Here is a 24,028-nt window from a genome sequence, read left to right on the forward strand (position 1 = left end):
TATCTTGATTTGAGCCTCACGTATTGCACACAGGTATTGATATTCAACTCTATACCCCACAGATATGTACGATTGATTATGTTTCAATAATAAATAAATAAATAGATAGATTTTTAAAAAATCAGTGGCTGAGCATGCAAAAAAAAAAATCTTCTAGGATGAGACTTTGAAATATGAATTTCTACCTCTAATTATTATGTCTGAGGCAACTCTCTTCAGACCTATATAAATCAACTTTATGACTTTTTAAAAAATTTTTAAGAAACATCACCCAAAAACATCCTCTCTGAGAATCTAACTACACTGTTGATATTTAGCTTCTTAGGGATACTATTGATGTTCTGTCCTTTTTAAAAAAATATCCTCCCACAATGCCATACCCAGAAAAGATGTTCAAAAAAGCACTTTTTGAAAAGATTCACTAGTAGAAGGATGGACAGATGCATAGTTGGATGCATTAACCAAACAACACACAAGTGAGTGAATTAATTAATGAACTCAAAACCATTTTTCTCTTCAATGTTTTTAAATTTATTATCCTTGTTTTTAATATAATTTGTAAATTTACATAATTTAATTTTTAATAATGGCTGTGTTTAACAAAATGGCCCACAACAAAATTCTTGAAAATTGAAAATCGGGCAGCCATGAGTATGCTCAGGCTTCAGAAGAGGCTTGCCCCCAGTGTCCTATGCTGTAGCAAAAAGAAGTCTGGGTTGGGACCCAATGAGACTAATGGAATTGCCATTGCCAACTCCGGTCAGCACATCTGGAAGCTGATCAAAGATAGGCTGATCATCTTCAAGCCAGTCCCCTGGCTCGATGCCAGAAAGGCAGGCATATGGGCACAAACAAGCGACAGGTAAGCGTAGGTAAGCCAAAGCACTAATGTAGGAGACGATAACCTGGCCGAAGAGGATGAGGATTCTGCGACGGCTGCTCAGAAGATACTGTGAATCCAAGAAGACTGAACGCCACCTGTGTCACAGCCTGTCCCTGAAGGTGAAGGGGAACGTGTTCAAAAACAAGCAAATTCTCATGGAACACATCCGCAAGCTGAAGGCAGACAAGGCTCGCAAGAAGCTCCTGGCTGACCAGGCTGAGGCCTGCAGGTCCAAGACCAGGAAGCGCAGGTGCAGCGAAGAGCGTCTCCAGGCCGAGAGGAGGAGATCAGACTGTCCAAGGAGTTAGAGACCAAGGAAAAAGCTCCCTTCCTATTGTTTATGCATAGTGGCCTCGGTGACTACATAGACCAACCATTCAAACAAAACAAGCCTTTATCCGCACAAAACAAAAAACAAAAAAGAAAAAAAAAAAAAAAGAAAGAAAGAAAAGAAAAGAATGAAATAGAATTATGTAGTTAGAGGAGAGTTTCAAGATGGCGGCGGCTGCGGCGGCTGGCGCGGAGTAGCTGAGGTGGAAAAGGTGGCCACTGGGCCTCAGGCAGCCGGGAAACTTGTGGCCCTTCCTCTGGCCATCTCTTAAGGGAGGACTGCTGCTGCTGGCCGGTCGTGGGGGCTCAACGCCACTTTGCCCCCGGCAGGAGAGGCTGCCTCATTTACAGGCAACAGCTTTGAAGTGTGGAGCAGGAAAAGAACTGATTCTTAGCTGCAAAAGCGAGTCTTGAAACAGGGAACACGGCGCCAGGGCTGCTGTGGATGCAGCCAGGATCCTGGAGGCCGGGGCCGCGCTGAAGGCGGCCAGCTGCCCTAGTCAGGATTCGAGGTTTCAGGCCGGCATTAAAGAAGATTCCTGGGAGCGCCCGAGCGGCGCCACGACTGAACAGCCCCGAGGCGGCAGCGCCGAGAACACGGAAGGCAACAAACCAGAGACAGAGCGAGCGCCCAACCTGGCACAGCACTGTGAGTGATCCCTGGCACAGCTCTGTTCGGGGGGTGGATGCCCACGCGGCTCCCGCCTGCACCACCAGGCCACTCACTGCCCCGGTGCTGCCTCCATTTTCCCAGGTGCGGGCAGCTCCGCCCTGCTCGGCCATCACTGAGACCATTTGCTTGGCCTGGCGCGGGGCTTTCCGGACCCTGCAGGCCGGCCTCCTCTCCCACTCCCTCCGCGGTTCTCTGGCGGGGCTGGGGGTGTGGGGCGTCCCGACCAGTGTTGGGAGGGCTAGGAAGTACGGGCGGGCTGACTGTCACTCCACCACACCCTGGACTCCGGCCCGGTAAACTTCCTGTTACTGGGAGGCAGATACCATCTCTGCGACCACCAGTTTGGAAAAAAGCCTAACGAATTTCTGGTTGGGAATAGTGTGGTAGGAGAGGTCCCAGGTCCGCTTGAACCTGCCAGAGAGCAGGCTGCAGGCGGGCACTAGACTCGGTTTATACTGGGGGGGATACAAAGGTGAACAAGACCCGAGAAAGATCTACACAGTGCTACAAAGGCACACAGAGAGACCGGTCGTCTGTGCCTAGCAGAAACCTGGTAGACTTCCTGGGCGAGGCGGTGCTGAGCAGGGTCTTGAAGGCCCAGCTGATAGACGAGGGGAGCAGAAGACACACCCCAGCCCAGCACAGTGTGCACAGAGGGGGGAGACGTGCGGCCAGGGAGGCGGAGACTCGACAGAAACCACACACCCGGTGGGGTCGCCACTGCACGATCTAACAGCCTGGGCCAGAGCACACGGAACGGGGAGAAGTCCTGTACAGAAAGTGAAAGCTCAACAGAGATCACACACCCTGTGGTACGTGATCCACCAGCCCAGCAGAGTACAAGCTGACCAGAAAGGTGGATCCCCGGAGAAGCCCAAGACCCGAGGCAACCACACACACAAGACACTAGAGGCCAACTGAGCAGTCACGGCGGGAGCCATACCAAATTGGCAACCACAGCAACATCCTAGTTAGTCATTAGTCTCAAACCGGTGGACTGTGAAACCCCCTGCCACAATGAATAAACACCAAAAAAAAGACACCAGAAATACAAAAAATCAAGAAAGTACACCACCAAAAGTTAATAAATCTCATACTCTAGATCCTATAGAACAAGAAGCCCTTGAAATAACTGACAAGGAATTTCGAGTGATAATTCTAAGGAAACTGAATGAGATACAAGAAAACTCAGCTAGACATCATGATGAAATGAGGAAAAGTATACAGGATCTGAAAGAGGAAATATACAAGGAAATCAATGTCCTGAAAAAAAATGTAGCAGAACTTGCTGAACTGAAGAAGTTATTCAGCAAAATAAAAAACACAACGGAGAGTTTAACCAGCAGGCTTGTCGAAGTTGAAGAGAGAACCTCTGAACTTGAAGATGGGCTGTTTGAAATAACACAAGCAGACAAAAAGAAAGAAAAAAGAATCAAGGACATGGAAGAAAATCTGAGAGAGATATCAGACAACCTCAAGCGCTCAAATATCCGAGTCATGGGTATTCCAGAAGGGGAGGAAAATGGAGATTCCATTGAAAACATATTCAACAAAATAGTGGCAGAAAACTTCCCAGGTATTGGAAAAATCACAGATCTTCAGATCCAGGAAGCTCAACGATCTCCAAACGTATTCAACCCAAAAAGGCCTTCTCCAAGACATGTCATAGTCAAATTGGCAAAACTCAGAGACAAAGAGAGAATCTTAAAAGCTACAAGAGAGAAGTGTCAAATCACCTATAAGGGAGCCCCAATCAGGTTAACATCAGACTTTTCATCACAAACCCTAAAAGCTAGAAAGGAATGGGATGATATTTTCAAAATACTAAAAGACAAAGATTGCCAGCCAAGAATACTCTACCCTGCAAGGCTATCCTTCCGAAATGAGGGGCAAATAGTATATTTCTCAGACAAACAAAAACTGCGGGAGTTCACTACCACACGACCACCCTTACAAGAAATCCTCAAGGGAGTACTGGGTTTGGTTCCTGAAAAATAACTACCACTGCCATAAAAACCTAAGAAAAATCTAAACCCGCTAGTACAATAAAAATGGCATTCATGAAGAGAAAACAAGCTAACAAAAACACTATCTACAACCTAAGGAACCAACAAACAAAGAAACCAAACAGTAAATCAGAAAGCAAGGAACAAAAGACACCTAAGACAACCAAACAACCAATAAAATGCTAGGAATAAATCAACACCTTTCAATAACAACTCTTAATGTTAAAGGCTTAAATTCCCCAATTAAAAGACACAGACTGGCTGACTGGATCAAAAAGCAGGACCCAACTATATGCTGCCTACAAGAGACCCACCTCACCCATAAAGATTCACACAGACTAAGAGTGAAAGGATGGAAAAAGATTTACCATGCAAACAGAAAAGAAAAACGAGCTGGAGTGGCTATTCTTATATCTGACAAAATAGACTTTAAACTAAAAACCATAAAAAGAGACAATGAGGGACACTACTTAATGATAAAAGGACTGATCCATCAAGAAGACATAACAATCCTAAATATGTACGCACCCAATGTTGGAGGAGCCAGATTTATAAAACAAACTGTATTAGACCTAAAGAAGGAAATAGACACTAATACCATAATAGCAGGGACCTGAACACTCCACTGTCAATATTAGACAGATCATCTAGGCAAAGAATCAGTAGAGAAACACAAGATCTAAACAAGACTCTAGACCAATTGGAATTGGCAGATATCTACAGAACATTCCACCCAACAACATCAGAATATTCATTCTTCTCATCAGCACATGGATCATTCTCCAGGATAGATCACATATTAGGTCACAAATCAAGTCTCTATAAATTCAAAAAAATTGGAATTATCCCATGTATCTTCTCAGACCACAATGGATTAAAACTAGAAATTAATAACAAACAAAACTCTGGAAACTATACAAACACATGGAAATTAAACAGCATTCTACTTAATGACATATGGGTACAAGAAGAAATCAAGCAGGAAATCAAAAAGTTTATTGAAACTAATGAAAACAATGATACATCATACCAAAACCTGTGGGATACTGCAAAAGCAGTATTGAGGGGAAAATTTATTGCATTAAATGCTCACTTCAGAAGAATAGAAAGATGGCAAGTGAACAACCTAACACTTCACCTTAAAGAACTAGAAAAACAAGAACAATCCAATCCTAAAGTTAGCAGACGGAAAGAAATCATTAAGATCAGAGCAGAACTGAATGAAATTGAAAACCAAAAAACAATTCAAAAGATCAACGAATCAAAAAGTTGGTTTTTTGAAAAGATAAATAAAATTGACAAACCATTAGCATGGCTAACAAAAAAAAGAAGAGAGAAGACTCAAATAACAAAAATTAGAAATGAAAAAGGTGGTATTACAACTGATTCATCTGAAATACAAGGAATCATTCGAGACTACTATAAACAACTATATGCCAACAAATTTGAAAATCTGGAGGAAATGGATAAATTTCTGGACACACACAAGCTCCCAAAACTGAACAATGAAGACGTAGAAAATTTGAACAGACCAATAACAATAAAGGAGATTGAAGCTGTTATCAGAAGGCTCCCAACAAAGAAAAGCCCAGGACCAGATGGATTCACAGCAGAATTTTACCAAACATTCAAAGAGGAATTGACACCGATTCTTTACAAACTATTCCAAAAGATTGAAACGGACGCAAATCTCCCAAACTCATTCTATGAAGCAAACATCATCCTGATACCAAAACCAGGTAAAGATATAACCAAAAAAGAAAACTACAGGCCGATATCCTTGATGAATATAGATGCAAAAATCCTCACTAAAATACTAGCAAACAGAATACAGCAACACATACGAAAAATTATTCATCACGATCAAGTGGGATTCATCCCAGGGATGCAAGGTTGGTTCAACATACGCAAATCAATAAATGTGATACACCATATTAATGAACTCAAACACAAGGACCATATGATCATCTCTATAGATGCTGAAAAAGCATTTGATAAAGTTCAGCACTCATTCATGACAAAGACCCTCTATAAGTTAGGTATAGAGGGAAAGTATCTCAACATAATTAAAGCCATATATGCCAAACCTACAGCCAATATCATCCTGAATGGGGAAAAGCTGAAAGCTTTTCCTTTAAGAACAGGCACTAGACAAGGATGCCCACTCTCACCACTCCTATTCAACATAGTGTTGGAAGTACTAGCCAGAGCAATCAGAGAAGAGAAGGAAATAAAGGGCATCCAGATTGGAAAAGATGAAGTCAAACTGTCCCTGTTTGCAGATGACATGATCCTATATATCGAACAGCCTAAAACCTCTACAAAAAAACTGTTGGAATTGATAAATGATTTCAGCACAGTAGCAGGATACAAAACCAACACACAAAAATCAGTAGCATTTCTTTTCTCCAATAATGAACATGCAGAAGGAGAAATCAAGAAAGCCTGCCCATTTACAATAGCCACCAAAAAAATAAAATACTTAGGAATTGAGTTAACCAAGGAGGTGAAAAATCTCTATAATGAGAACTACAAACCACTGCTGAGAGAAATTAGAGAGGATACAAGAAGATGGAAAGATATTCCATGCTCTTGGATTGGAAGAATCAACATAGTGAAAATGTCCATACTACCCAAAGTGATATACAAATTCAATGCAATCCCCATCAAAATTCCAAAGACATTTTTCTCAGAAATGGAAAAAACTATTCAGACATTTATATGGAACAATAAAAGACCACGAATAGCCAAAGCAATGCTCAGCAAAAAAAATAAAGCTGGAGGCATAACACTACCTGATTTTAAGCTATACTACAAAGCTATAATAACCAAAACAGTACGGTACTGGCATAAAAACAGACACACTGACCAATGGAATAGAATAGAGAATCCAGAAATCAACCCACATACTTACTGCCATCTGATCTTTGACAAAGGCACCAAGCCTATTCACTGGGGAAGGGACTGCCTCTTCAGCAAATGGTGCTGGGACAACTGGATATCCATATGCAGGAGAATGAAACTAGATCCATACCTCTCACCGTATACTAAAATCAACTCAAAATGGATTAAGGATTTAAATATACACCCTGAAACAATAAAACTTCTTAAAGAAAACATAGGAGAAACACTTCAGGAAATAGGACTGGGCACAGACTTCATGAATACGACCCCAAAAGCACGGGCAACCAAAGGAAAAATAAACAAATGGGATTATATCAAACTAAAAAGCTTCTGCACAGCGAAAGAAACAATTAAAAGAGTTAAAAGACAACCAACAGAGTGGGAGAAAATATTTGCAAAATATACATCTGACAAAGGATTAATATCCAGAATATATAAGGAACTCAAACAACTTTACAAGAAGAAAACAAGCAACCCAATTAAAAAGTGGGCAAAAGAGCTAAGTAGGCATTTCTCTAAGGAAGATATACAAATGGCCAACAGACATATGAAAAAATGCTCAACATCACTCAGCATCCGGGAAATGCAAATCAAAACCACATTGAGATACCATCTAACCCCAGTTAGGATGGCTAAAATCCAAAAGACTATGAACGATAAATGCTGGCGAGGCTGCGGAGAAAAAGGAACTCTCATACATTGTTGGTGGGACTGCAAAATGGTGCAGCCTCTATGGAAAATGGTATGGAGGTTCCTTAAACAATTGCAAATAGATCTACCATACGACCCAGCCATCCCACTGTTGGGAATATACCCAGAGGAATGGAAATCATCAAGTCGAAGGTATACCTGTTCCCCAATGTTCATCGCAGCACTCTTTACAATAGCCAAGAGTTGGAACCAGCCCAAATGCCCATCATCAGATGAGTGGATACGGAAAATGTGGTACATCTACACAATGGAATACTACTCAGCTATAAAAACGAATGAAATACTGCCATTTGCAACAACATGGATGGACCTTGAGAGAATTATATTAAGTGAAACAAGTCAGGCACAGAAAGAGAAATACCACATGTTCTCACTTATTGGAGGGAGCTAAACATTAATATATAAATTCACACACACACATACACACACACACACACAAATCGGGGGGGGGAGGGAAGAAGATATAACAACCACAATTATTTGAAGTTGATACAACAAGCAAACAGAAAGGACATTGTTGGGGGGGAGGGGGAGGGAGAAGGGAGGGAGGTTTTGGTGATGGGGAGCATTAATCAGCTACAATGTATATCGACAAAATAAAATTTAAAAAAAAATAAAAAATAAAAAAAATAAATTCACACACACACACACACACACACACACACACACACATACACACACACACACACAAACGGGGGGGGGGGGAGAAGATATAACAACCACAATTATTTGAAGTTGATACAACAAGCAAACAGAAAGGACATTGTTGGGGGAAGGGGGGGAGGGAGAAGGGAGGGAGGTTTTGGTGATGGGGAGCAATAATCAGCTACAATGTATATCGACAAAATAAAATTTAAAAAAAAAAAAAAAAAGAAAGAAAAGAAAAGAAGATTGAATAATTGGCTCTCCCGAGCTGGAACAAGCCAGCCCTGGTTCATCACTGTCCCTAAGCCCCTAAGAAGTCTCCGGTTTGTAGCGTCCATCTTATGATATTGGCCAAAGGGACATCCCCTTGGAGATGCTGCTTATTATTGAACTTACTTTTGGAATGTTTGGAGGAAGTGGGGTAAGGACTCTAGGCAGAGAGCCATAGAGGAACCGCCACGCTGTTCACTTAAATTCGGCTATGAATTTGTCATTCCTCCTTGTTTGTATACTATAACGTCGCTCAAAAGTTGAGGGGGTTCGTCAGAAGTACAGAAAGGGAAGAAAGAATAGGAAAAAATCCTTCTCTCCAAGGAGGGAAAGAAAGGCTTCGATGCAGAGGGAGCAGGGGCCGAGGTGGGGAAGGCCACTTTCTCTCCCGCCCTCTGTCCTCATCCCTCTGCTCAAGAAGAGCAAACTTAGCAGAGTGGGACAGTTGCCTTTTATCGGTCTGACCAGCGTCCTAGTGGCAGCCTCCGGCGGAGCCTCCCTCTCTGTCCTGACTCCCATCTTCGTGTCCTGGGAGTCCATGACTCACCCCAAGAGAAAGGAGTGGCCTGTGCTGGGGTGGCCGACCTGGAAGGGTCTCAGAGTGATGCAAAACGGCGGGGTCGCTAGGCCAGCCAGATAAAAAGTCCCCCAGGGCAGAGGAGAGACTGCTCCCCACACAGGCCCCTCCGCCCTCGCCAGGAATGCGAGGGGTCGGGAGGAAGAGCTCCCCCTAGAGGCTCCACACTGCGCCGTGGTCCCCAGCTTCGGTAACGTTCTGCTCCAGGTAGGATTTTTTCTGTTTGCTTTTTCTTCCGCAATTTTCTGTTTCTCTAACACCTGATTGTGCATAACCTTCTTGGACTGAGGGATAAACATCCTTCTGTCACCTTCATACATGTTACTGTCATCTATCAAAGTCTTCATCTCTGTATCTGTCAGGTGTGCATGCTTTTGAGTCCTGGTTAGCTGTTCAATCTGCATGTCTGCAAGCTTCACCTTCTGCTGAGTCTCAAAAACTTTGGCTTGAAATTCTGTGACGGCCTTCTTCAACTCCACATCCGCGGGGGCGCCGTCTAGGTCATGTCTTTTCAATTACTGATGAGAAAATATTGCAACATTTTTTATCAGAGCCGTCTACTTATCCATTTATTTAGCATACTTTTATCCGTTTATTTAGTATTTGCTCACTTGAATCAAGCATTGATAATTGGAACCATAAAATTCAAAATTACTCATCTTACTTTCACCCAACCCCATTTTATATGCCAAGAAGTTTGGTTGCAAATCAACAGAGATCAATGTACCTCCTTAATGTACTAAAGCATGAAACAACAAATTGTTAAGCTTTTTATCTATTTGAGATCCAAAGAACTAGGTAATCATCATCCCAAAAGTGTTTCTTGATTTGTCAGATACAACTATTGTTTCACTGAAATTTAAGCTACTAGTGCCTACACTCCAGTGTTTGTAGGGGAAAAAAGGAAAAAGTAATTTATCCTACAATAATTAAAAGTAAAAGTATATAGATAATGCAAACACAAGTTTTCACTGGATGTATAAAAATTGGGGGTAAAGTTGGATTAATCCAGGGAGATTGTGGGAACCAAGAAAAACAGGCCTGACCAGCTCTTCTTGTGCAAAAGAATGGAATCTAAAATGAGTCAGGTCTACTGCTGTAAAATGATTTCTCAAAGTCCTTATTATAACTTTACATATATTAAAGTGAATTTTATCTGCATTTTAAAATTTTATGTATATGATGGTCAATATAGTCACAATATAATAATTATACTTACATAGCAACATTCCTGTGGCAAAGATCAAAGCTCAGTTTTGGAAGTTACACAAAATGTAGCAATTGCTATATGGGGAGGATGAGGAAAGGGAATTGAAAAGACAGAAGGCTAACTGTCCTATACTTCTGAAATGTTTTACCTTTTTACAATAATTACATATGGTATTTTAAGCAGAAAAATAATTTAAAATTTTATGTTCAGCTTTGGGAGTTTCTGTGTTAGATAAGTAATCCGCAGCAGATTTCTACTCTTATAAAGATGTCTGCTCATATGCACACTGATTTCTTCTAATTCAGTGTGCATGCAGATTTAAGCATCTGAGTGAATATGGTGACTGTAGAGATCAGATGTGTGTTCTTAACGATATTAGAATCATTATTGCCAGCCAAAGTTTTCAAACATACTCACAGTTTCCTCAAACTGGAACTGAAGAAATTAAAAGTTAAAAGGCATTTTTATTATTCTAAGTCGGAAAGAAATTTTGCAAGCCCGGCTATATATGTAATATAAATTTATTACAGATTGCTATTTAACAATGGTTCTCTTGACCAAAGTCTATGATTGCACACTATAAAATACACATATTGCAAATCCATAGTATTTTATAAAGCAATAGAGCTTCTGGTATAATGGTTTAAATTAAAGACACTTCTTTGTTTAAAGCACTTACATGTTTTATTGGTTTTGGAAAGACCTTGGAAATGTAAAGAACCCATAATAATGAATTTGGCTTTATTACTTACATAACTACAGAGAGGAATAAAGTGTATGTTTTTAGAAGAATATTAAAAAATGGGCTTTATAAATACAGTTAAATAAAATCATACCTCATTTATCAAATAAGAGTTGGGAATTCAGTGTTGCACATTAGTGATTTCTCAAATAGCTTAAGTTAACTGTTGCAAATGTCTTTTCTTTTTTAATGACAATCTATTGAAAATGTATCAGATATTTTTTCCCCTAATGAGCAGAATATACTGAGCAGGAATTACCTTTGTTCTGAGGTTAGGGGTATCAGATACTGTACTGTATGAGGCCCTCTGTGATCACTACGGTTTTTCAGTGTTGGTAGGCTCTCTCAGCATCACCCCCTTTGCTGCCTGTTGTTCCTAGCATGCCTGCAGCGCCCTTTTCATTTTTCCTTCTAGTATACCACACCCTAGGAACATAGTACTAATTGAAAGTATCCAGCGAAAGCCTGATAAGCAACCTCGTTTAATCTGTAAACGTATTTTTCACAAACAAACCTGAGTCAACAGGCTCGGATATGAAGCTCTGATAATGGCTTCCTTCCTCTCTGTTGGTGAGGACATTACTTTTACTCCTTACTTTAGGATGCTGCTTTTTGCTAAGTCCAAGCTGTGCCTTGATCCAGGTGGGTAAGATGGTGGGAAAATTGGTTGCCAAATAATAACAACACAGTTTAAGTTACTTGTGTGCCTATGAAAGCTGCATTTTCCAAGAGGAGCTCCCAATAAATAGCACCTCTCTTGCCCATCCAGTAATAAGCAATTTGAGTTATTAAAGTAAGAATGGAAGGCATTACTAATTAAGCTCAGTTGGAAGTGTGGGACCCAACTGGGCCTTCTGGCTAAACCACAGGATTAGAAAGATTTGCCCACCCAGTACTAAGCAGCTCTGAACCTAAGCAGGACCACACATTGGAGGCTTGCTCCCAAGACAAAGAGGAAGAGCGAGCTATGCATGCCTCATGTGTCTTTCCAAATTTACCAATCCCTCTTAGCTAATGTTTACATTAAATCTGTCCAGCTTTCAATTCCATAATCGGCCTTCCCTTATTTCTTCATCTCTTCCTCCTTTAATTACCTCGGGTGCCAGGGTTGAGCTAATCATACTCATTTCCACGCATAGTATCATCAAGATTCCATACAAAGCCCTTTTTTGAAGTTTATTTATATATTATTTATATACTACTTCTACTCTCTTTCCCACCGCAGGCAACAGCTGTAAGATGGTTCATATGTTTTCTTAAATTTGTATGCAAGCTTGTAAAAAAAAAAAAAATGTAGTATTGTTGTTTAAGTGTGTACTTTAAAACCTTATATAAATTCACATAGATGGGTTCCATTCTGTGTCTTACTTTCCTTACTCCATACCTGACTGTACTGCTTTATGTACATCAAGTTCATTGCTTCTTTTTTTTTTTTTTTTGCTTTTTGTCTTTTTGGTGACCAGCACTCAGCCAGTGAGTGCACCAGCCTTTCCTGTATAGGTTCCGAACCCGTGGCGGGAGCTTCGCTGCGCTCCCAGCACCGCACTCTCCCGAGTGCGCCACGGGCTCGGTCCCCAAGTTCATTGCTTCTAAATGCTCTATGGTGCTCTAAGGTGTGCATCCACCACATTTCGCTTGCTCATTCCAAGTGATGGACATCCCAATTCTTCTACCTCCTATGCATGCCCTGTTATGGTCCCTGCAGGGTCGTGAAGCTATGGGCACCTAATTTGATTGAAGATCACCAAATCACTGTCCACAATGGCTGTACCAGTCTATGTTCCTTCCAGTAGTGCAGGAGGGTTCCTACTACCCAACAATCCCACCAAATTTTGTGCTATCTAACTTTCTATTTTTGCCATTTTTATGGGTGTAAGCTAGTATCTCACTGCATCTAAAATTCACATTTATCTGATTACTATCGCATTTGGACAGCTCTGTATATACTTGTTAGACATTTGGGTTTCTGTGAATGATTGTCATATCCATTGCCCATTTTTTGTATTTTTCTGAGAGATTTATAGATACAAACATATCCCAAATATTGGTCCCTTTTGTGTTTGGGAGTTACAAATATCTTCTCCCAATCTTTCATCTATCTATAAATGTTGTCCATCGTGTCCTTTGCAAGATATAAATCCTTAATTTTTTTGCAAAAGTATTCCTAAATTATTTTGCCTTATAGTTGCACTTTTTTCTTTCTGACACCTAAATGAGAGCATATTTCCCCTTATGAGAGTTTAGGGTAGGATACTTAGGTTCCCCCCCCCCCCCCCCCCCGCACAATCAAGTTGTATGATGAGTTTATCTGCAGACTCATTAACAAAAGATTCATATCTACTAAAAAGAATACCTTTCTGCTTTCAATAGAAAAGTTTGTTCTGTTTTGTTTTAGTATCATACTTGTGTGGGCAAACAGACTTAGTAACTGCAGAATAGGAGTTAAATAAAAATATTCTCCCCTAACTCCTTCAGTGCATGTGGACTAAATTACTCTAGGCAGTAGATTAATGGGAAGAGAGAAAGTGGGCTGTCTAGACCTTTCCAGAAACTCACAAATCAAGCCAAAGCCCAAATCTCAAGGGCAATGGCCCAAATTAATTTAGCATCTGATATGAAAGTTACCAGGTCTTTCATTGTAGCCTTGCCTTGTTGTAGTCCTTTCAGCACACTGTGTATCTTCAGTAGCCTGTTTTATATTTAACTTTTAAAATTTGAGATACTTGTAGATTTATGTGAAGTTGTAAGAAATAATACAGAGAGATCTGATATACTGTTTAACAAATTTCCCCTTCTGGTACTATCAACAAACAACAAACTATCATACAACAGCACAACCAGAATGTTGATAATATTACAATCAAGATACAGACAATTTTTGTCACCACAAGGATCCATTATGTTGCCTTTTTCCAGCCACACCCACTTCCTTACTGCCACCACCCCCCTGCTTAACACCTGGCAACCACTAACGTGTTCTCCATTTGTATACTTTTGCCATTTCAAGAATGTTATATAATTGGAATCACACAGTGTATGGCCGTTTGTCATTGTTTTTTTTCACTCAGCATAATCTGGAGTGAATCCTAAGATTCGTCCAAGTTGTTGTGTGTATCAATAGTTTGTGGGGTTTTTTTTGCTGAGCGTGGTATGAATGTAGCACTGTTTGTTTAACCATCCACTCATTGAAGGACATCTGAATTGTTTCCAGTTTGGGGCTATTATGAATAATGTTGCTATAAACATTTGTGTACAGGTTTTTGTGTGAACAGAAGTATTCCTTTCTCTGGGATAAATGCCCATGAGTGTGATTGCTGGTTTATATAGTAGTTGTGTGTCTAGTATTCTAGGAAGCTGCCAAACTATCTTCCAGAGTGGCTACTTCCACCAGGAAGGTATGAGTGATCCATTTCTCCATGTCTTCGCCAGTATTTGGTATTGTCACTATTTTTATTTTGGCCATTCTGATAAGTATGTACTGATATTAACTTACATTTTCCCAATAGCTAATGTTATTATTGTCTTTCATGCTTATTGCCATCCATATATTCTCTTCAGTGAAATGTTTCTCATGGTTTTTGCCCATTTTCTAAAGGGATTGTGTGAGGTTTTTACTGTTGAATATTAAGAGTTCTTTATACACTCTAGATAATAGTCCTTTGTCAGATATGTGGTTTGCAAATATTTTTTTTCCATTCTGTAACATGTCTTTTCATCTTCTCAACAGGATTTTTTGTAGAGTAAGAGTCTTCCATTTTAATATAGTCCAACTTATCAGTTTTTCCTTATATGTATTGGGTTTTTTGATACCAAGTCTAGGAAATTTCTACCTTGCCCCTCAGGCTTTCTCCTATTTTTTTTTTTTTTTTAATTTCATAGTTTCACATTTTCTTTTTAAGACCATGATCCATTTTGAGTTAATTTTGGTATATTATGAATCTTAGGTTGAGGTTTTGTTTGTTTGTTTGTTTGTTTGCTGGTGGAAGTCCAATTGCTCCAGCACCATACCATTAGCTGAGAAGGCCCTCTCTCCTCTGACACTGCCGTGGAGCAGGTGCTGGGATGCTCCCGGGGGGGAGTCTAGGCAGTCACTTAGTCTTTGCTGGTGTGAGTGACAGTAGGACCACAGTGGTTCTTAGATGGATTAGAGCAGTTACTGTCTAAAATTTTCTGCTTTGCTGTGCTAACCTTTTTCTGTTCCTTTGACTAGAGAGAACTGGTTTTATTGTGGGTTTTTTTTATATTTTTTTGTTTGTTTGTTTTTCATCTGTGCCCATTGGTGCTTGCTTTTTGCAGGCTTCTTCTGCTCCAAGTCTAAGATACAGAAAGCGAAAAGAAAACCCATGTGACTCACCACCATGTCATTCCTTAGGCCCCCGTGTCTCCAGGCCCTCTGCCTTCTCCCCTTCTTCTGAAGTCTTCTTATGTTTGCATTATATAGAATATCCTGTGTTTTTAGGTGTACTTAGTGGAAGGAATAGGGAAAGAATGTCTATCCCATCTTTCCAGGAGCAGAAGTCTGACAACTTCTTTGTATATGACACATTTTGATAACACAGCACTTAGTGCGTTTCTAGAGCAGATTTCCTACAGAGTGAATCAAGAGGTTTATGGAATTTTTGTGATACTTGAACAAAAAGAAGAAAAAGGGGGAAACAAGCCTTCTGTCATAAAAGGCAGGCAGGTAGAAAGGAAATGGTCGTCTCTAAAATAATAATCTGGCCAATACTGTACACTAGCAGAAGAGAGCCCCTGACCTATGCTGTGCAGGAGTATCTGGCTGAGACCCCAACCAAACCTTCAGTTCTTCAGGCTGTCATTTCCACTGTTGTACTTTTATTCTTTGAGCACTGAAGCTTTCGTTTCATACATCAATCAGACATGCATGAGAGGTACAAGAGGAACCTTACCATTCCCAAGCCAGGCTGTCTTCTTTCCTTGGCTCTGGAGACCCCCATCATGATCCTACTTCTGGCCTAATCTTGACCTTTTTTGCTTGGTCTCAACAATTGCCAACATGTGCCATTTTGATGGGGCCCTTTTACATCTGTTACTGGAAATCAAGTGGACTTGCCTTCTTCCAATGAAAAGCAGTCCAGCTTGGCCTCCCACGGAGGGTTTGGGACTCCAGACACCCTACTCTTGTGCTCTAAATCCCAGTTACAGTCAATAACCAAGAGAAGAAGAGAAAACTTAAGAATATGGGTATAAAGATGTCATGAGTCATCTGGCCCCAAATCTGATGAATGGTACTTAATTCCAAGACCTATTGTTAGTGAGGAAGAGAGTCAGGTGTGCCCAGCTCTCAGTGGGAGCCCTAGGAATAAAGTCAATGGGTTCAACTTTAAGGAGAACAGAAAACCTTGACTGAGGAAATGAGACTGGATTGGTTTTGTTAGTTTCAATAGTTCCTCTTATAAAGTAAATCTCTGTTCAGATGTGATCAGTTAACATTTCAAAGAAATTTCTGGGCTACAAGAAGGAAGCAAAGCTTGTAAAAATAGTTCATAGAGTAGGCATGGAGGACTCTTTAAAGCCACAAAGAGGGACAGGATGGAAAGGGGATGGAAGAGAAACTATTTGGCACATGTTTTAACTACAATCTGCTAAACCTGTATCCTTAAAGATCTCATTTGGTGAGTCTGAGAAGGCAGTAAAGTAGGATGGTTAAGAGCAGGAAAGGGGCAAGAAGAGGGGAAGAAGAGGGAACCTGGTGTCAGGCTGCCTGGCTTCCAATAGCAGTTCTGCTAACAAGGTATCAAATCTTCTGGATTCCTTATAACCTGTCTCTCAATCTCCTGATTCTGTGTTCTGTATTTGAATAAAAGCTCCATTAACTAAAACAAAATGCTGTCTGAATAAAGACTTAAGAATTAAACCCCATAAAGGGCTCTCTATTTATTTAGATACCTCTGCTAAGAAAAATTATTCAACTTCTTGATTTCAAGGCTTTCACCTCTTTTGTTTTTTTCTGACCTATGATCATCTCTATTTGGTCTGACGTTGTAATTATCTTTGTCATATGACACAAACATTAAGTTTCAGAGAAAAAGGAAAAAATCCTTTTTGAAAAGGCAAAGCCTGTCTGCGCTTAAGCTGAAATTCAATCTTTCATGTAAGTAACTAATGAGGATCTTTTTGGGGGGGGGGGATCTTGCGGAAGTAGGAGATAGATTTGAGAAAAGTTAATGATGGTTTTTTTTTTAAATTAGTAAAATTTACTTGCAGAGCAGTTTTAGGTTCACAGCAAAATTGAATGGAAAGTACCGAGAGTTCTCACATAATCCCTGTCCCCACACGTGCACAACCTCCCCCGCTATCAACATCCCCCACCAGAGTGGCTTTCGAGTGGAGAGCCCACATTTGTCCCATGCTTCATAACCTCCTTCCCTGTGGGCACTGCAAAGTGTTCCTGGGTGTTTTCATGCTCTTCCATCCATGTCAGACACCTACCTGTTCTTAGGAACCCTCAACCCTCAGCTCTTGTGAGAGTCACAAGGGGAGCCTAGGGGATAGGAATCACTTCTCCCTGAGAAGTATTGTTTGTTTGTTTGTTTCTATTTTGTTTTGTTTTAATGTTTTCAGCTTCCAGTAATGCTTTCCATAAATCCCAAGAGATTGCCTCCACTTCCCCAGATGCTCACATTAACATCAGGACAGCATCCTGGATGGCCAAACAGGAAAAGCTGCAGATCATCCAGTCCAGCCTGCTCCCTTCAAGATGAGTAAACTGAGGCCCAAAGAGGGTGGGCCTCCGTACCAGGTCACTGAGTTCGTGTAGGTAGGAATAGAACCCAGGTCTAGCTCTGACTGTCTAGAGCCTTGCCCCTGTCCCATATATCACTTGAGCATAACAGTAAGGGGCAGGGCCAAGGCTGTGCTGGGGGCTGCTCAGTTCTCTCCCTTCCTCTCAGCCTCCCCAGTTCTGACCATAATGGTTTTAATCTCTCAGTAGTCACAGCCTAAGGGCCTGAAGGTCAGTCTTACCCTCAGTATTGGGTGACCTTCCACCCCTGCCCCCTAGGGGCTCCTACCCCACCTCTGATGTCCTCTGTGTCCAGATGTCCTCTTCCTACCAACCACTTGCTCCCTAGGCTCCCTCTCCATCTCTTCCTACTTTGGTTCTAGACTCAGAAGGAGGTGCCAGAGCAAAAAGGGGGAGGCCCTGGAGCCTGCTAGCTGAACCGGCTGAAACTCACTTCCTAGGTCTGATTCCAACACTCAGGTCAACAGTTTGTGGCTTTTGTTCTTCTCCTCTATCTTGGGGGTTCTGAATGACAGCTGTGCTGCTATAAACCTGAGTAATTCCAGGAGAATTTTCCCAGAGAACAAGGACCTTGGCTCTGCCTGCCAGGTGGAAGCCAGCCTCCAAGTTTCCCTCCCTCCCCTGCTCACCCAGGCAAATGGCCCAGGGCACAGTGATGTCCTTCCTGGGTCTCTGAGCTAGTGATAGGAACGTCAAAGACAGCAAAGCCCAAAACTCTCCTCCAGCTTGTTTTACCCAAGTGTTCCATGCTTCTCTGTCCCTCCATCTCAATTTCACACAAAGTTAGAGTAAAAACAAGCCACTGGGTCAGTAATGGGCTCTTTTAAACCAGAGGGATGAAGCCGTCCCACCTTGCCTCTTCTCTCTTCATTGGAAAAAACAAAAACAACCATGCAGTTACCCACTTTCCCTCCGAACAATCTGAAAACAAAATCAAAACAAATTTTCAAATACATTTGGGAAACAGCAGGTTCAATGAATATGGGGTTTTTTATGTTTGTTTGTTTGTTTGTTTTTTGCTGTGTAGTTTTTCAAGCCTTTTGTGTGTTCTATAAATCTCCCAGAGGGAATAGACCTGTTTCCTGGGAAACACAATTAGGAAACAGCTGTCCTAGAGTTGTCCTAAGAACAAACTTAGATCAAGTATGTGAAAGTTCTTCAAAAACTACTGTTTGAGAAAACACAAATGTGTTGCAGGCAGTACGGAGGCAACTAGAACTTGAACATAGGGTCACCCCTTGAAAGCTATACCATAAACCAATGGATAATGAATCAGAAGCAGAATGAGGAAACAAGGGAGGAGGTCTAGGCTGGACAGAGCCTGACTGTCTCATTAACATGTGGGAAGAAGGAATGGAGGGGCACTGGTAAGTTCATCAGAAATGGAAGCTAGGGGGGCCGAGCCCGTGGCACACTCGGGAGAGTGCGGCGCTGGGAGCGCGGTGACGCTCCCACCGCGGGTTCGGATCCTATATAGGACTGGCCGGGGCACTCACTGGCTGAGTGCCGGTCATGAAAAAGACAAAAAAAAAAAAAAAGAAATGGAAGTTAGAGAAAGGCCAGTTGGGAGGGCAAGTGCTGCTGACTGTGCTGCTGAGCTCTGCCACCAGAGGGGAGGGGTTCAACCTGCTTATTCTAGCTGCTTAGCGCTGGTGGCAGAAATATCCTCAAGGGAGTGACAAAGACTCTCTTGATCAAACCTTAGACACAGCCTTCTTTTAGACTAGGCCTCATCCTTGAACCCTGTCTTTGGCCTGCCTAGTTCAGTTTTAGCAAAAATCCTACCAAGTTACTTTTGAGAGAGTCCCCTGCCTTTCATGTCCGGTCAAGTTCCTCATCCTTCACCTTTGATGTATAAGTACTTGACCTGCCTTCATCAAGAATCCTATTGAGTTTCTGAGAATCCCCTACCCTTGATGTCTCCACTTAGTAGTTTTCCATCACTGGCCCCCTCACTCTGCTCATTAGTTAGAAGTTACTGGCTGGTTTTTGTGGTATTCAGAGTTTTTTGGGTTTCTTCTTTTTTTGTGGCCAGCCACAGAGATCAAACCCTGGACCTTGCTGTTATCAGCACCACATGTATTCAGAATTGAGGTTCTCTCTGCCCTAGTGCTACAGTCTTAACACCTATTGCAATAGTCTGGAATAAAGTCTTCCTTACCATTTTTCCAAGAGTCAGAATAATTTCTTCTTTAACAGGGGTGAGGGGTGAGAAGGATCCAGTTCTCTTACTTTGTTGCCTGCAAACATCAAAACTACTCAAATAATTGGCCTTGCTTTTCTTTCATGTTCACCTAATAACTTATGATAGATTCTTGCTTCCAAAGTTGTTTTTAGGCTGAAGAGAATGTTCTTCACCACTTTATATTTTATATTAATTAGTAAATTGGCATGAATGCTGGTTTTTATACTTGTGTGATTAAGTTAATCATGGAGAAGTATTCCCAGGGTCAAGTGCATTGAGAAAAATGATGTTCTGGGCCCACAAAAGAGAGAACCAGAGGATGAGACCTGGCCTCAGTGAGCTACAGCATTTAGGAATCCCTTCTGTAGCATAGATGACATGACTACGTGATGAATATCAACAACAAATGTTTTTGAAAAGTCAATGGAAAGTTAGAGTTAAGGAAATAAATTATTTTGGTTGTTGCATTCAGAATTTAATCTTTCTTCTCTCCCACTGCCTGAATCCTAAGACTCAGTATGTCTTGTGTTTCCACTCTGTAACTATCTCTCAGATATGTCCATAACTTTATCCTGACCTGGAGATTTAATTAAAATGCAGATTCTGGCTCAGAGATCATGGTAGAGGTGAAGAAAGGAGTCTTCATTTCTACCAAGCTTCCAGGAGATGCAGATGCTTTTGGTCTGGGGACCCCACTTTAAGTGCAAGGGGCCTAGGATCTATCATCTTTAGTCTGGGGTATTGTGATTAACTTCTTATTGGTCTTCCTGCCTCCCTTTCCAACCCATTGCCCACCCTGCTGCTGATGTGATCTCTCCACACTGCAAATCTGAACACTTTCCCTGCTTCCCATTACTCCCAGGAGTCCTCAGATCCTGCTTGGCCTCCCCCTCTGGATTCAAGCTCAAGCTCACTGATGAATTAGTTTCAATTCCTCATAAGCACCCTGCGATCTCTATTTCTGAGCTTTCTCACAAGTTCTTCTCATCTGACAAACACTATTTTCCTTCTAGTTACCATCTTCACCTCTCCCAGGCTCTCCCAGGCTTTTAAAATCCAGATTATATACCCTTCCTCTGTGATTCTATTGCACCCCGGACTTCTTCTACCATTGTACTTATCAATGTATATAATCAACTTTTTCTAAATAATTTTCTCTGTTAGATCATAAATGAGGGAGAGAAGTTACCTATATTTATTTCCATTGTATCTCCATCACATTGTTTTGCATATAGAAAATGTTTAAAACATGTATTAAATTGAGAGGGGAAAGGGAGAGCATTCAGGAAGTAATGTCTATAAGGGTTTCAATTTTAGATCTCAGTCTTCTTCATAGAGTCACAATCAGGGTTTCTAAATGTTAAGGGTAAAGTTGATTAGGTCATCAAATTGAACTACAATCTATTTTGAAGCTTTCTAACGACTTTAGAATCAATCATATTAAGTTTGCAGTTCTTTTAAACTTCTATCTTACCTAAGCAAGACAGAACACATATTTTATATATAAAATAAAGCAGGCCCTGACCAGCTGTTATCTATTTTTACAGGAGAGTTAGCAAATATAACTATATATTGCAGTAAGATATGCAAAATAAAGATTGGATGGTAAGTGGGGAGAGAGGTAAATGTGAAATAGCTTTCTAAAAGGCCCTTCCCTAGCAATATTTCACATCTTAGTATGTGAGATGCTTGTGAATAGATCTTAGTAAATATATTTTTTTCTTAAAGGAATTTGGTTCTGAGATTCCATAATGCATTATTTAAAAAAATCAAATTGGAATCTTCTCAAGATTAAAACAGGTGCATAAACTTAACATAAAAGTCTATGTGGTTAAAGTGCTGTATATTAATTCAGTGAGGCTTGTTTATTTCACTGTATACAAAAATATAATCGATGATCTGTTGTTATTTTAACAATTTTCTTAACTAGATATTTTCTTTTATATTTGAAGGAAGAAATGGCATAAGAAAGTAATAGGAGCCAGCTGGTCTTTTTTTACCTCGTTGTTACCAGATCCTAAATCTCTCCACTTGTCTGGCTCAGGATTCTGGTGTGGAATAGATAACTCCATTCCCATCAAGGTATCAACTGCGATGGGAAAGGTCAGCCCTGGCAGCCCACCTGCCTCGCCCTAGCCCTGTGAATTCCTCACTAGTACACAATGCTCCTCATTGTCTTTGCTTCATTCATAGTTCACAGACCGAAACCTGTGAGTGCCTGGCAGCAGCAGGCCAAACTCACTTTCTTAGAAAGAATGAAGAGAAATATGAAACAGGGAAAACTGGAGCTAGGAAGTAATTTAATGTATCAAAGTATCTCTTTATGTTTTTGTGTGCAAGAATATTCACTATTTTCATCGACGTGAATTTACTTTCAATTAAAAACAAGTTAAAACTGACTCTTCATTAGAGAGTACCTCCTCTACGTGTTAGAGCTTTATATACACATTTATTTTGTCTCTGTGCCCACCAGGGAAGTTAGCTACTATTCTCCCCAACGGAACTGAGGCCCAGAGAATCAATCCCAGTCAGTGGCTGACCCACGATTCAGATTTGGATCCACTTCATTTCTAAAGCCCAACCTCTTTCCTGTAAGGTCTGCTTCCTCTGAAAAAGCAAAGCTTCAAAGATAATCTCATTTGAGATTTCAACAGCTTTTTTATTTAGTTTAAAAATAAATTCAGAGGACAAAAGGAATGCGTGTATGCAGAGTCTGTCCGGGGTATCCATAGATCACATAACAGGCTAATATTTTGCCTTGGGGGTGGGGGGGGGGGCTGTTTCTTCCTTTCCGCCTCTAATCGTTCCCTCTCCCCTCCTCGAGGTTTAACAACCTTCGGGCGCCGCGCTGTGTGCGAAGGTTATCGCGGCGCTCAGAGGAAGTGCAGGGGGGCTGCAAGGCGACCGGAGACGTCGGAGAGTCCTTACAATGCGTACTGAATCTGTTCTAATCCATTTCCACTGCCCCTGCCCCATTCAGCTACTCGGGGTAATAGTCTCGTAATTCTCCACTCTTCCAACCTGCCCTCCCCAAGCCCTTCTCTACCACTCAGAGGGAATCAGGTCGTGTCACTCCGTACGAACCTTCCGTGGCTGCTTATTGCTCCGAGGAAGTTAAATATCCTTAGCGTTCCAGGCCCTGCGCGTTCCAACCCCGACTCTGCCCACCGGTTTTCACCTCTGGCCAAGCACCCACGTGCTTACCGTGCTCCAGCCGCCCTGGCCCTTTTCCGCCCTCAGCTCCTTTGCAATCTTGTCTGTTCTTTCCTCCGCCTTCCACTTTCCAAAGTCCCACACACTCCCCAAGTCTCAACTTAGATGACACTTAATAAGGCTTCTCCTGGCGGATGCCTCCCCTACACCCCCCTCACCCGCCATCTAATTAGATCTCCTTAAATCCACTCCAATAGCACCCTTTATGTCACTGATTGCAATTTGCATTCTATATGTGCCTGATCGTCCTTAACGTCTGCAAGTTCCACATGGGTTTAGCACAGTGTCTGAGCCGCACACTGCTACATACGTTTGAATGAATGAATAAATGAATAGGGGGGCTTGAACTGTGTCTTCCTTGCCCCCGTCATCAGCCTATCATCAAAACATTTCCAGTCCCCCAGTGTCGCTAACACTGGCATGCCCACTCCTGCGGGGTTGGCCAAGCCCTGAACGGGAGCAGTCTCTCTGCGGCACACGCCGTAGCTCAGACACTCTAGGGAGGACTCCGCACGACGCGACTCGGGGCGGGTCTGCCAGCCAGGTGTCCTTCTGGCTTCCAGTTTCACCTGCATGGGGGCGGGTGGGGAAGAGCGCGAGCAGGGAGCGCCAGATACCTAGAGCGGGGCGCGGGCGGCGCCTGGCGCGCCTCTGGCCCCGCCGCGGGTCGCCGCCTGGGAGCGCGACTTCCTCCTCTGGGGGCAGGCGCGGGGCGGGGCGGGGCGGGGCGGGGCAGGAGACGCCCCCGCCGGGCTGGGCCCAGGGCCGCCCCAATGGGATTCGTGCGGGACAGTGGCTGCGCCGGGTCCCGAAGCCGCGCTCGGCCGCGGAGGAGGCGGCCCGGCCCGGGCAGCGGTGGCGCAGGGCCCGTCGAGCGGAGGCCGAGCCTGCCAAGCTGGCGCTCGGCGGCGCC

The 24,028-nt window shown here is 42.1% G+C and overlaps 1 pseudogene; it reads left to right on the plus strand.

Annotated features, from left to right (window-relative positions):
- The first annotated feature begins 647 nt into the window (after positions 1 to 647).
- On the plus strand, positions 648 to 17,676 carry LOC134379137 (large ribosomal subunit protein eL19-like; annotated as a pseudogene).
- The last annotated feature ends 6,352 nt before the right edge of the window (positions 17,677 to 24,028 follow it).

The sequence above is a fragment of the Cynocephalus volans genome, chromosome 5, assembly GCF_027409185.1.
Source record: "Cynocephalus volans isolate mCynVol1 chromosome 5, mCynVol1.pri, whole genome shotgun sequence".
Taxonomy (NCBI): Eukaryota; Metazoa; Chordata; class Mammalia; order Dermoptera; family Cynocephalidae; genus Cynocephalus; species Cynocephalus volans.